The following is a 12635-nucleotide window of genomic DNA, read 5'->3' as shown; positions in this document are numbered from 1 at the left end:
GGAGTTGGACTCTCTGATCCTTGTGAGTCCAGCACTATATGATTCTGTTATTTCCTCTGTAGCAACCAACAGCAGAGGATGCTCAGGGCTGTGAGCTCTGCTCCTCTGCTGGGGGATGGGGAGTGGGGTGTCCCATGGGGGGACAGTGGGACAGTGTCACAATCTGCCAGGGTGCCCTCAAGCAGCAGGACTGATGGAGGAAAATGCAGGTGGAGGAAGTGGTGAGTGCTCAACCTTTTTCCTTGCTGACATTTCTCTGAATGCTCATCTAAAATTTGCAGACTGAATTTTTAAACTAACTTTCTTCCTGTTATACATATTCCTATGAAATATAGAGGATATAAATGACCGCTGTCAAGTATTCTGAAATCTTGCTAAGCCACATTTCTTTGGTATAATTAGCAGCGACTGGTCTCCAAGGTTTTACTAGATGGAGAGTGAGCTGTGCAAGTGCTGTCTCTCCGGGAGTGAGACTCCGCTTGGAGATCAGAGGGATTAACTACGTGGGTTCTCAGCATGATGGTGGCTGCTGGAACCAAGCGCAGCTGAGCTGGTGCTCAGGAGCGTGAACGAGCAACCTGAGCTGGTGAAGATGTCCCTGCTCATGGCAGGGGTTGCACTGCATGAGCTCTGAAGGTCCCTTCAACTCAAACCATTCTTTGATGTTCTCTTCTGTGTGGGTGACCAAGCCTTGCAGCACGATGAAGGTTCCTGCTCTTCCTCCCCATGGAGCTGGGATTCATCCTCTGCTGTCAGCGCGCGGGGATCAGGCTGATGCTGTCTGCTGGGGTGTTAGTGCACACAGCGCTGAACTCGGCACTACAGCGGGCACTTGTGCAGTAACTGGAAATTTTGGAGAAAATACCGCATAAGTGAGCCAGTCTGAAAACTGAGTGTTCCAGCGTTCACATTCACATGCCATCCTTACCTCGGTGCAGAGTGAAATAGAGCAGCAATCACAGATCTCAATGACATTTATGAGTAATTATAATAATTATACATCGTGAGAGCTTAATTCTGCGAATTCTCAGACGTGCGGGTAAGACACGAAGCGTTGCCCTTTTGCAGTCGGTGGCAGAGGACGGTGCTCGGTGTCCCTGCGGGTGTTTGTTGGGATCAGTGTGGAACGGCGCCTGCCTACGCTTGGTGCTTTCATGCTGCTGCAATTTGATACACATAAAAAATGACTGTAGGGGAAAGCGAGGGCATTATGCACACTGGGTTTCATTTCATGCAGAAAGCAATCGGATTTAAAAGTTTCCTAGCCAGTAACAATATTTATGTTCTGCAGCAAACAAATAAACGACCAGTCGCAGGAATTGGGAAGGGAAAACGACTTGAAATGCTGCAGCGCTGGAATCTTCATGTTCAAGCAGTGCTTCCCGGATAAACACCTCTGAGCTGAGGGGGATCCGGGCATGTCGTGTGATGCTCTTAGTGAAGGAATGTGCCATCGGCTGCCCACAGAGAAGGGCCAGTGACTGCAGACAGCCCTGAGATGTTCACAGGGACCTTTCCTGCTACAGGCTGGCTACCAGCACCATGGCATGTGGCAATTTCACCAATTCCACAGTCTGTTGCCCACCCTGCTCTGACCCCCTGCTGTCCTCTAGAGCTGGGTTGGAGCTCAGGTCCTCGACCTTGATCGAGCTACAAAGCAGTTGTGTGTCCATGTGTGGCCTTTTACTGTGTTGATCCTGACCTACAACTGCCTGAAAGGAGGTTGGAGCCAGGGGGGCTCTTCTCTCAAGTACCAAGTGACAGGACGAAAAGAAACGGCCTCAGGTTGTGCCAGGGGAGGTTTCATTGGATGTTGGGAACAATTTCTTGCTGAAAAAGGCTGTCGGGCATTGGAACAGGCTGCCCAGGGCAGTGGTGGAGTCACCATCCCTGGAGGGGTTGGACAGATGCAGAGATGAGGTTCTCAGGGACACGGGGTAGTGCCAGGGGTGGGTTAACGGTTGGACTCGATGACCTTGAGAGTCTCTTCCAACCAAAATAATTGTGATCTGTCCTATGTCTTGATGTGACTTGCTCACCTGGCCTTGCACCTCCCTTCTCCAGTGCTCGCTGACCCTGGCTGCCACCTCTGGACCTTGTTCAGGTGCCATGGGCCTGTGTCCTTGTTGGTGACAGCACTCCCTTGCCAAGCTGTCACTTCTGCTGCTCCTTGGTCCTTGGGGAGTCCTGTGGGTCTGTTACAGATGGAGCTCTGGGCTGATAGATGCATTCCTAGGGGTGTCACAAGGCTGTGGACAATCAGACCTTGGTTTTTATCAACTGTGAGCATTTTTTTTTCCCCTGTTTCCTTGGTATTCACGACCTGGCTGGGAAAAAGTTTCCCAGGGCATAAGCTGGTTCTGCTTGGGCAGATTTACCCAGTCCAGACTCTGGAAAAAAAAAAAAAAAATATATATATATATGTGTGTGTGTGTGTATGTATCTATATATGAGTCTTATTCTGCTTTCCAACACCAGCTCAGCCCCGCTGTGGGTCTGGATTCACTTGCAAGGTCAAATCTAAAGATTTCAGTCTGTGAGGGATCCAAAGGCTGCAGTTGCCTGTGGCCAGAGGGGGTCGGTAAGAAGCCACGTGAGATGCAGAGGTGAGTGCTTTAAGACGGAGAAGGAAAACGAGGTGATTATTTATCATATCCAGGCAACTGGGAGTTATGAAATGATGACGTTTGGATAAATGGTGATAACGAGGGATCAGCAAAGCTCAGGTTTTGATTATCCATGAAGATGAACCTGTGAGCCAGGCTTGTGCAGAGCCCAAAATGGGCTCTCTGTGTGTGTCTTCCTGGTTTTTCAATGCACAGCATCCTGTGGTTTAATTTTCTGTATGTGTGTACATGTGTCTCTTCATTTTAAGAGGAATGTGAAGGGTCATGTTGCACCATTAAAAATTAAACTTCTTTTCAGATGGAGATGAAGTCTTAAGGTGGTGGGGGCTTAGGCTGTGGAGAAAAGGAGCGGGAATACTGTGGTAAATTCTAAGCAGCTGAAAGTGCAGTTTGATGGTCAATGTTTTAATCAGAGGCTATATTTAGCAAGAATGATAATGTTCCTGGGTCACTGACCGAAACTCTCAAATGGACTTGTTTTGTATCTGATGGAATTAAAGGCTTAGGGTATTGATAATATGTAGATGCCGGGACTACTCAATATTTTCTTCCCCAAAGTACTGCTGTGAAATACTTGATTTGTTTTTCCTCTGCTCATAAATTCCTCCCACCAAAAAAAATCTTCATACAGGACATAAATATTGCAAAACAAGAGAATTTGGAAATAGAAAGTGGTGCGCCTAAGGCAGTGGGCATCCTCAGTGCTGGAGCTGGGATTAGCAGCTTGTTGCTCCCAACTAATCCCATTTGCTAATTCCCAGGCAGCACTGCTGTCCTGTGAGCTGCATGTACCTGCAAACAGCTCTACAGGAGGCACAATACTTTCCAGAAACTTCACAGAGGCCTTCCTGCCTGAGGTGGGAAGCACTGCGCCTTTATGGGATGATAAACAAGGCAGGATGTGGGTGCTCAAGGGGTATGAGAAGCAGTTTGAGGTGCTGCAGCAGCAGAGCCTGGGGCAGACACCGGCTCAGCCCTGACCGGTTCACTCTTTGCTGGCGAAAAGAGTGGAAATTCGGCCTGAGTGGAGGAAAACTGCACTTTCGGGGGAGCAGAGAGAAAAGTGCTGTATCTGCTCTGTGTTTGGCAGTGCTGTGGGAAAAGCTCTGCGGAGAAACACCTGGAAACGAGCTCCTGCATCCAGGTGCTGCAAGACCTTTGGGGCTTGTTGCCCTTGGTGTCGCGTCTGTATGTGTTGCTTCTGATGTTCCCTCGGTGCCTGCTCAGAGCAAAGCAGCCAGGCAGGGTCTGACTGAACAGGCAGCAGCCCAGGGTTGCCCAGCCCAGAGTCTCTAAACCCAGGGTCTGTCTCTCCTGGGGCAGCTGCAGAGGCTGCTCCCGCCCTCCTCGCTGCAGCGCGGAGCAGCCCCGAGGTGCCTTTTCCAATCTCAGTCCCATCGCCAGCAACTGGCTTCCAATTAAATCCAGCTCAGGTCAGCTCTCGACAAGCAGCCTCCCTTGTAACTCCAGGAGGTTACCAGCCAGCAGAGTCTTGAAATGCATCTTAAAGAGAGAAAGGCTTGGGCTGGGAGCCAAGACCATTTTATTTCTTTTTCTTTTTTTTTCTTTCTCCCCCATCTTTCTCTGTAGCAACTTTTCCTGCAGACCTGTGGCTGGGATGGGAGGCTGTGGGCACCAAGAGGTGATAGGGTGTGCATACTGCTAATTAGCTGTTATACCTGCAGCACCACCAGCATGTAAAACCCTGATAGACCCAGCTGTCATAATTAATCACTGCAGAAATAGCAGAAGGGCTCTTAGACCTTGTGCTGGGGGATTTAAGCCAATTTCTAAGTACTAGAAACTACAAAGAGGTTTGAGTGAGGGCACGTTGTCCCATGTGTTTGGAAAGAGTTTCTTATATCCTCCAGAAGCAGCCAGAATGTGATGCTCTGTCTTTCAGGATGGGAGATACAAGTACTTACAAATATAAACTCTTCTGATGGCTTCTGCATTCATCTCTCTGTCAATAATTACAATTGTTCTTCATTAATAAGAAGATGTTTGGTGTTGTACTGCACAGATGGAAAATGTGGTATAATTGGAGCCTCTGTAGCATATTTTGCAGAGCCAAAGGAATGACGTGATGTTTCTTTTGAGGCTCCAAACATGAGCCGCCCTGTTCTGCTGACACAGAGTGTAAACCAGGAATTGCTTATGGGGTGGGAGAAGAGCTTGGCCCCCTGGGATGAGCAAACTGGGAATTTCAGTTGCACCAACACACAGGTGTGAAGGTAACTCCTTGAGTCAGCAGGAGCTGCTGTTGCTGCTTGAATGGCTGTGGAGACTGCGTGTTCTGGGTTTGGGGTCAGCTCAGGTGGGAGACCCAAGGAGGAACTGGGAGAGGAGTGGGGCTGACCTGCTGTCCACTGGGAAGGACTGGGTTTTGGAGCAAACCCTCCTGGCTGTGGATGAGAGAGGTTTGGAGAGTCAAGAGGGACACAGGAAGGGACAGGGAGATGTTGTGATGCTAGTGGGAAGTTTGTGGACAGCTGGTGAGGGTCTGGTGCACGGGATGCTGGTCTGGATGTGCATTAGAGGATGAGGCTGATCCTGGAAGCTTCTACTGCTCTTTGTGGGGTGCCACCTTCATCCTGTGGGTTCAGGAAGGTGATTAGGAGCCTTTGAGTATTGTCCTCTGAGGATATTGTGTGCTATGGGAGGCATTTTCTGGTATTTTTGTATTTGATGTGATTGATCAGAAGCCACACTGGGGCAGGGGGGTGGTGCGTGGCCTCGGTAGCACCTTCACCCTCCCAGTGTGACCACACAGGTGGCCGAGCTGGGTGTACTGGAGCTGCACAGTCTGTGCTGGCCCTGGGTTGCAGGACGTGAGGTCCCACTGACCCGCCCCGCTTTGGGGACGTGTCACAGCCGCACAGCGGGAGTCCCTGCTGTCCCCATGCTGCTGGCTGGCCCTGGGCTCAGTGCTTCTGCAGAGCTCCTGACCTCCTTCCCAAAGCCCCTGCGGACGAGCGGGTGGAAATAGGCAGGTGCAGAGCCCTGGGGAGTGGAGGAAGCTCTTACAGCTGGTGATAAAGTCCTGATCCTGACAGCATCTCTTCTCCCCATGGCATCGTTATCCCACCCACCACCTGGACCAGGGCTTGGGCAGGCTGGGTTTAGCTGAGCTGAGCACACCACACTTGTGTCATCCCCTGCCAAGGCTGTTTGTAGCAGCACTTGCTGGCAGAGTTTCTTGCTCTGTTGGGCACATACAGCTGCTGACCTGCATTTGGCTTCCCCCTTATCTTGCAGAGAGACAATTCAAGCCTCTGTAATTAATGATTCTCTCCTGTCAGGGTCTTGGGTGAAGCACCAGCACAGGAAATTGGCTGGGCTAAGTGGTGTCTGTGCTTGGAGCCTGGCTGTGAAGGCAGACCTCAGCCAGCCAAGATGAATTGTGGCTTGGCTGCTGAATTCATTTTTCATCCTCGGGTCTGAAGACAGACATGGGAACAGCTCCTGCGCCGTCTGAGCTGCGGACTCACCACAGCCCTCCTCTGCCCACGGCCTCGTTTGCTGCCAATATCCCATGTGCTCACAGAGATCAGACCAAGGCTTGTTGGTCTGTGTCCCTGGGGGTTACTTGTGCTTGGGTTTTGCAACGGTGTTTGGGGACCAGACAGTCCAACGCCTCTCCCTGGAGAAATAAGGCTACAACATAAGGGGTTAAACCTCAGAGAGCAAGCGGGCTGCTAAATGAAGCACAACTGCTCTGATCTAACTTGAGGTTTGGTTAATCCCACCAGCTCACCCTGGATGTTGGGTCTGAGATGCTGTCAGCCTCGCAGGTACAGCGAGTGTGCACCAGGGCCACCATTTCAGAGAAAAGCCTCTTTATTTACCTTGTAGGGAAGCATAAGATTAAACATGCAGCAGGCTGCCTATTGTTTAAGGAAGATTCTTGTTCCTGTATCCTTGTGGTCACTTATCACATCCTTTTCACAGGAATCCCCTCTCCTGCCATTGGGGTGAACTGTGAAGCCCTCCTCTCAGGTGGCACCTTTTAAGGTTTGCAGTTGTTGGCAATTAAGGATGTTTTGGAGACTATTGGATGACTGGGCAAGGACCATAGCAGCTTCCCTTGCATTGATGAAACTCTGCCAGCCCACTGTGAGGGAAGGAGCAGATCTGCTGGAGTCCCTGAGGAGGAAGGATGCTGAGTGTGTTCAAACAGGGTGGGTTTACGCCTGTGCATGTGTGGGAGGGAAAAGCGCATTTTGTAGAAGTAGCTTTTCTTGGCATCGCACTTCATCTTGTTAATAAATCTCTTGTAACACCTCCCCGCAGAGCCCCTCAAGAAATCGGCTAGCGTGAGAAAGTCGAGATCAAAGATAAGCCTCCTAATCCGTTATCAGCAAATGAAATCAGACTCTCCATCTGCTATCAAAGGCCCCTGCAACCCAACAATGGGGAGCCAGCATCCGCCGCCTGCCCGCACAGATGCTCGGTCACCACCGCGCCGTCGCTGCCTCCCTCTTGAATTCAGCTCGGTGTCATCTCCGATTAGTGGGCTTGTGCTCAAAGCCTGTGGCTCCTCTTGGGAAGCGCCAGGTAGAGCTGATGTGCTGAAGCAAGTGCACGCACCTTGGCTGATAAACAAGCACTGAGTGGTGTATATAGCCATGTTCAATTTAGTGCTGTGTGGTCTGGTAAAGAAAAAAGAGCCCTCTCTTGGCCAGGATTGCTTTTGAGAGTGTCTGTGGAAGGAGGAGATGTAGAAGAACTCTTATGATGGGTATTTATTAATGACATGGCTGGGAGTGCCGGCTTTCCCTTCCCCCTCGCTCCATATTTGAGCTCAGACCCCTATGGGGGGGAGCAGGGGCAGCCCTGGGGTCTGTGGCTGCAGCACGTCACACCTCTGTAGATGCTCAGTGAGGGGACAGTCCTGCCTCAGATAGATGTATGGCGGTTGTGGTTTAGCCCCAGCTGGCAACTAAGCACCATACAGCCACTCATTCATCCCTCCCCAGCAGGATGAAGGAGAGAATAGGAAGAGTAAAAGTGAGAAAACTTGGGAGTTGAGTCAAAGATAGTTTAAAAAGTAAAGCAAACCAAGAGATTCATTCCTTCCTTCCCATGGGCAGGTGGGTGTTCAACCATCCCAGGACAGCAGGGCTCCATCGCTGGTAATGATGACTTGGAAAGACAAATGCCATCGCTCCAAATGTCCCCTCTGCTTCTTTCTTCTTCCCCCAAAATACATATTGAGCATGATGTCCTGTGGTGTGGGATATTCCTTTGGTCAGTTGGGGTCACCTGTCCCAGCCATTTCCCCTCCCAGCTCTTGTGCACCCTCAACCCCCTCGCTGCTGGGGTGAGGAGCAGAAAAGACCTTGGTGCTGTGTAAGCCCCGCTCGGCAGTAACAAGAACATCCCTGTGCTGTCAACTGTTTCCAGCACAAATCCCATACCAGCTACTATGAAGAAAATTAACTCTATCCCAGCCAAAACTAGTGGTTGAAGCTGAGGACCCCGTTTTGCAGGTAGGGCACAAAGATGCCACCTGACTTTTCGATGGCACTTGAGCACAGAGCTGAGACGTGCAGGCAGGGCTGGGGTGGGCAGTGTTGCCCTTTCTACCAAACCATCTCTCGTGCCTTCTTGCTCCTCAGGCTGATGATCACAGACTGGCTGAAATTGGAAGGGAGGTCTGGATGTCACCCGCAGCAGACACTGTCCAGTTCATCTGTGAGGATGAAGACTCCACCACCTCTCTCGGGATTCAACTTGCTGCACAAAACAAGCAAAAGAACAACACCAACAGCAGGTAAAAAATGGTTTAATTTAGTAACTAATTTTCTATAAAGTAATTATTTCTTTAAAAACCCAGGATTCGCTAAAAGTATCACAATTACTTTTTTCATTATGGCTACATAATGAAGTGCTCGTTTAATTAGTAAACACTTGGCATGCCTTTAAATAGGTTTTTAATTACATTAAAAGGACACTGCCAAGGTGTCTTTCATCTTTTTTAACAGACTTGGATATATTTTTTCCCCGATACTCAGATGCAGCTCTCTGGGTTTGATTGGCTGCTCTAGAGAGAAATTGGAGAAGATGTTTCCCTAGAAAAGAGTTTTGAAAAGGCTCATTTGCAGGTTCAGAGCTGAGATGTGCTCTCCCTGCCACCTTTCAAGGTCCCTTCAGTCCAAACTATTTTGTGATTCTATCAAGGGAAAGAAATAACAGCAGAAACCAGAGCATGGTTGGCGGGAGGCAGTGCTGGTGGCACCTCTTGGGGCTGTGTGCATGGGTGGCAATGGGGCTGGGGACATGTGCTGGTCCTTTCTGTCCCCTCTGAGCCATGTCTGCTGTGCTCCTTGTGCTTTTCACAACCTTAACAACTCCCTCTAATTTTTAATTCTCTGTGGGACAGGGCTACCCTGATGCTGCTCCGTACCCTGTCAAGGGGAGCCAAGGTCCCCAAGGTGCCACCTGCGCACTGGCTTCATTCCCACACCTGCTGCGGAGAGAAAAGTGGAGCAAACGCTTGAGAATAACCACGGTCATGGCTTTGCAAGACTTCCATAGAATATGAATATGTGGTAACATTTGCATAAATTATTCAAGGTAATCAGCACGGGGGATATTTCTCTGGCAATTTCACTTGGGCTCCTGGAGCTTGACGGTCCCACCTGCTGGGTGTGTGGCAGCCAGGGGAGGTCCTGGGCATCCCACGTCTCGCAGCTCCTCCTGCAAACTCCTCTCTCTCCTGTCTCCATGTGCTTTCCCTCAGCTCCCTGTGCTATTAACATCTCTAATTAGAGCTGCTTATTGATGTACTGCTGTTTATCTAAGTGCAGCTGATCAAGGCAGAGGAGCCACCGCAGCTGAATGTGAATCGCAGCTCCCTGCCTTGCAGCAGCCTGCACTCCCAGCACGGTGCTTCAAGGGCTGGGGGAACACAGAGAAAAGGAGCCAGAGAGTAAAGAAAAGGCGGAAGCAGAGTGTGCTGCCAGCCACGCCTTGTCCCTGGGTGACTCCAGGTTATGCTGGCATTTTCCTTGCTGGCAGTTGTTACACGAGGTGCTGTGCACGCAGTGTCCCGTGGGAGCGATGTCCCTGGTGCATGTGCCTGTGAAAAGCGCAGCCCTGGTGGGGTGTCAGAAAAAAACTCATCATATGGTGGGGGCCCTGTGAAGGAGATGCTTTTGTCCTGGCAGTTATAGAAACACCATCCTGTGGGGGTCATCGCAGAGCTGAGCACCCAGAAAGCAGCCCCAGCACCAAGGGGTGGATGGGTGGGTGGTGGATGGATGAATGAATGGGTGCTCACTGCAGGAGAGCCAGGAGCACAGGGCCCTGCGGGTATGAGCGTGGGGGTAGGATCCAAACCCCCAAAAGCAGCTGGGCAGATGGGTTTCCCCCCACACTTGGGATGCTGGGGGGACACAGTCCTGCTCTCTCCTCCCAACACAGGTACCTGGGAGTTTCTGAGTGTTTGCACCTCTGTAATGCCACCCCCAGATGAGAGCAATTACCAGTGCTGAGGCTGTGCTTTGATGATGTGGCCGGTACTGGTGTAACTGGTGTAGTGAGGGAGAAAAGGAGGATTAAATGCAGCACCATGAGAATGTGCATTTGGTCTCTGCCTCCTGCCAGCAGCTGGGCAAAAGTCTGTGCAATGAAATGAGTTGGATGCACTGAGGCAGCGTTCCTGACCTCCTCTCCTTGCTTTGAACCCAGCATCTTCTCCTGGACCACATCCAGTGACAGGAGGTGACACTTGGCCACAGGGCCTAGCAACTGGGTGTTGCAGGAGGAGGGATGATGGCTGTCCCTAAAGCACGGCCACCCCCCGGCACCTCTGACTGATCCTGGGGACAAGGTGGAGAGAGCCATGGACTCCAGAAGCAGTGTTTCCCTTCCCTGTTGCTGTCAGGTTTTATTAATTCCTCAGGCGCTGAAGTCTCTATTAATAACGGCTCTAGGATCTGGTGGGTGAGCTGGGTAATGAGATTCTCTACCTGCCGTTCCTGTGCTGCTGTGATTGTGTTTGAAGGACAAAATTCTATGTGGATTAGTTAAAATGAAAAACAAAAGTTAAAAAAAAAAAAACAAAACAGAAACAAAAAGGCTTTGTTTGAATTATTTACTAGTTTCCAGGAGACAAAGCAGTAATTGCAAGTGTCTTATTGCAGGTGTTTGGAGGGGGGATGCTCCTTCCTCCGAGCGAGGAGTCTGGTTATTTACTGGTGTTGGAGCAGATTTATCAATCCTCAGGAACGCCGAGCACAGCTTCAATTGCTCCTCAATTTGCTGATTCTGATTTTCTCCTCTTGGTTTTGTAAATTCAGAAGAGACAGGTTTAAGACAGCTTTGATGTGGGTAAACGCGCGAGCACAGGCTCTGCCGGCAGCACGCTGTGCCCTCGCGGGTGAGCGAATCCGAGGGAAAAACCACAACCCCAGCATCACACCCTGAGGAACTGCCTGGTTTTGTTGGTTTTGTTGGTTTACCAGCCCTGCCAGGGCCCCTCTGGGTCACTCAAATGCCACCGTGTGTTCCTCGTGGTGTCCCTTTCTGGACGCACGTTGTGCCGGGGGATCCTGAGCCTGAAGCAGCATTTTAGGGAATTGCTCTGTGCTTTTACTGCTCTTTTGCTTGACCGTTCCTCACCCCGATTGCCTTTGTCTGTCTCCTTTCAACCAAGGTCCTCAGGAGCCACCTAATTGACTTCAAATGGAACCAAGACTTGCTTGAAATTGAGTTTTACATTCCCCCCCACCTCTGTGACAGAGCGCCTGGTGACCCCAGCTCCTGCAACAGCTCACCGTCACTGTTCATCTGCAGGACAAGCATGAAAGAAAGAATGGCAGATAAAAGAAAATAGTGAAAAAAGATTCCATATGGTAATATGTGATCAATGTTCCTTTGTCTCTGTATTCAAATTGTGAATCTGGCTGAGGAGGAACAAGTAGAGCTGCCTTGTTGGAGATGAGAAGTTAATCTTTAAAGACAATAAAGATTTAGGACAGTGTAATTGCTTGAAGATTTGATACTTCAGGCTATTCAAACTTAAATCCTTGGCAATGGAGGTGATTCAAGATGAGGAGCAGTGACACCTTGGTGTCCTGGAGAGAACCTGCGGTGATGATGTGGACCCTTGGGGTCGCTCATGGCTCGGTGGTGGCAGGGGACACATGACAGCTGCATCCTGCCTGTCCCTGACTGTGTAAACCCTGAGTAGAAGATGAAGACGACTAGGATGGGAAAGGACATATGGACAGGTGAAGGAAAATGCATAACCTGCATGGCAGGACAGGGTTTGTCCTGGAGTTTGGGTTCATGAGGGTGTTTTTTTGGCAGCCCCAGATGCTTAGCAGGAGTGAAATCACCCTGTTTTAAGCCCCAGCTAAGGCAGACATGTTCTTGCTGTGGATGCCAAGGCCTGGATCTTGCTCTGGGTGCTCTCCAGCCCCAAAGGGGATTGGCAAAGCCCAGCACCCCTTTCCCTTCCCTGCTGGGAGCGGGGCAGGATTACCTCCCAATCTTTTCTGCTGTTGTGATTTTAAGGTGTTTTTGTGGGAAGGGAGCACATTAGTGATGAGGTAGATCATTATGGGCTTGTATTATCAGCAGTAAAGCAAAGTCACTTTTAATTCTTAATTCCACCATTGTCTGACAAATTTCTCTGTGAGTTTTCTATTCATCCCTGTTTTGTGGTGTTTTTTTTTTTTTTTCCCCTGGATCTCCACTAATAGAAATTGCTTTGTTGTTAAACTCAATTTCACTCTTGACTGGATTGAAATACGCTTATTTCCCTTCTAAAGTAATAATAATAATAAAAATCTGAAATTATTTTCACTGATGGCATATGAAAAGTGAACATTTTTCTTCATATGGCCTATCAGGTTGAAATGTCTGAGGGTTTCAGAGATGTATTTTTTAATGGTCTAATTGCATGATCTCAGCTCATAGCTGGGGGCTTTCCAGTTGTTGCTTTATAGATTTGAATAAGTCAAGACAATATATGATTTCCTAGGTGATTTTTGAAGT

Source organism: Patagioenas fasciata, chromosome 18 (assembly GCF_037038585.1).
Source record: "Patagioenas fasciata isolate bPatFas1 chromosome 18, bPatFas1.hap1, whole genome shotgun sequence".
Lineage (NCBI taxonomy): Eukaryota > Metazoa > Chordata > Aves > Columbiformes > Columbidae > Patagioenas > Patagioenas fasciata.
Note: the sequence above shows the minus strand (reverse complement) of the source record.